A 2096-nucleotide genomic window follows, 5' to 3' on the forward strand; every position below is an offset into this window, starting at 1 on the left:
CTTCTCATCTATGACTTCCTGCAGTCCTGTCCTCCACAATGCTCATCTTGCAAGACCCCAACCCTGGATTTGCCATCCTGATCCCAAAAGGGGGCAACTGATATCTGAGGGGGGGAAAACAAACTATAAAACTATGCAGGGCTTCCCTGGTGGCGCAGTGGTTGAGAGTCCGCCTGCCAATGCAGGGGACATGGGTTCGAGCCCTGGTCTGGGAAGATCCCACATGCCGCGGAGCGGCTGGGCCCGTGAGCCACAACTGCTGAGCCTGCGCGTCTGGAGCCTGTGCTCTGCAACAGGAGAGGCCGCGACAGTGAGAGGCCCGCGTACCGCGATGAAAAGTGGCCCCCGCTTGCTGCAACTAGAGAAAGCCCACGCACAGAAACGAAGACCCAACACAGCCAAAAATAAATAAAATTTAAAAAATAAACCCAAACAACTATGCAGATCAGTACCACTAAGATTCCTTCTCCCCACCTCAGCTGGACCCTCTGCATTACCCATCAATCCTTTCAGAGATCCTTGGCCAGTTTCCACTCCCCACACAGAGGAATTCCAAACCATCACCACTCTCCTCCAGCCCCCCTTTTCACCTCTAAACTCAACAAAGCCTCAAACTTCTGGGAGAAACTGAGTCCACCGGAAAATTTCACCCACTTTACTTACAAGGTGACTTACAGCCACATCAATCCTTACCTTTGTATTGCCGGTTTCCAGGTACCAATTTCAGGCTGGGGTCAAACTTGTTAGCTGGGTAGCTGATGACATAACTTTATTCCCCATCAGATAGACCATGTTGATCTAACTGAGCTATTAGCCAGTTTTCTCTGATGCACTGGGGAAAAAAACCCTGTTAGCTGGATTGGACCTGTTGTCTGGACCTTGTGAAACCCCTCACCTCCTCCTGTTTCTTTTGGGACCTTGTTCCATTAATCAAAATCCCTCAATTCCTCTACCTTTTATTCTTTCACTCTTTTCACACGTCTTCCCCTCAGCCTAAAATAAGCTCGTGTCTTACCCAATCTGAACCCCGAATCAAGCTTAAAAAATCCAACCCTCTAACGACCATCAAGTCTCTCTTTTTGCACAACTACTCGAAGAATAATCTATTCGATTGGTCATCGGCATCTTCTTTCTCCATTCTTTCACCCATAAGATTTGGCTTTTGTTCTTACCACTCGTTCTTACCTGTTCTTAGTAATCAGGATGCAACCAGGCAAAAATGAACAACTTCAGTGATTTGTGACAAAGAAAATATAAAGCAGGAAAGTTGATTAGGTGGGTGGTAGAGTAACTGAGAAACCAGACAGAGGATGGTGCGGTATCCCAGAGGTGGCCACAGCTGGAAGCTACTCCCACACTTGGAATGGAGGGACAAAGTAAAGATGGTGCTCTCAGACCCTGGCCTGCAGATGACCCTAGGAGACATGACCCTTGGATTGGTTGGCTTGTCCTGTGGCAGCTGAAGCCATGGAGGGGATTCAGCCCACGTACTGCCAGACGCTATCCACAGCAGAGAGGAGAAGCAGAAATACCTGACCTCTCTGTTCCCTTCGTCTTTTAATCTCTCATCCAGGCCAACCATTGGCTCTACTCAGCCCAGCTGGAGACCAGCTGACATTGGAGCCTGGAAAGTGCAGCCTGCACGTTCAGACATCTGGAACACAGAGTGAGGGGAAGGGTAAGAGGGGAGCTAAAGGCGGACAGATCCAGGACCAGCACGTCATGCAAGGACAACGGTGACTTTCTAGGTGCCAAATCGAGTGGGATTTTAGTTTTTCTATTATTGGAAATTTCCTAATTACACCGGTGATTACTCCCTCCTGGGAATTCTCCACCTTCTTGGCTTCCAAGAGACACAGTATCCTCATTCCATTCTGTCTGTTCCTATAGACTGTACCCCCATAGCTACCACTTAAATACCGGTGTTCTCCAGGATATGGTTGTTCATCCTCAAGGTCTTAACTCCCATGTGGATTCTAATAATTTTAAGATATGTATCTCTAGCCCAGACCTCTCTCATAAAATACAGATCTGTGTTGCCAACTCCCTGCCCCCACAACTGCTTCAAGTTTAACAAGAACAAAAGCAAGCTCATC

General features: G+C 48.0%; 1 non-coding gene across 1 annotated transcript; it reads left to right on the plus strand.

Moving 5' to 3' along the window:
* Nucleotides 1-745: 745 nt before the first annotated feature.
* LOC115855088 (small nucleolar SNORD12/SNORD106) lies at nt 746-837 on the plus strand. The gene has a single exon (XR_004040277.1). It is a non-coding gene; the product is annotated as a small nucleolar SNORD12/SNORD106 (small nucleolar RNA).
* Nucleotides 838-2096: the final 1259 nt, after the last annotated feature.

This window comes from Globicephala melas, chromosome 17 (genome assembly GCF_963455315.2).
Source record: "Globicephala melas chromosome 17, mGloMel1.2, whole genome shotgun sequence".
NCBI classification, from domain to species: domain Eukaryota; kingdom Metazoa; phylum Chordata; class Mammalia; order Artiodactyla; family Delphinidae; genus Globicephala; species Globicephala melas.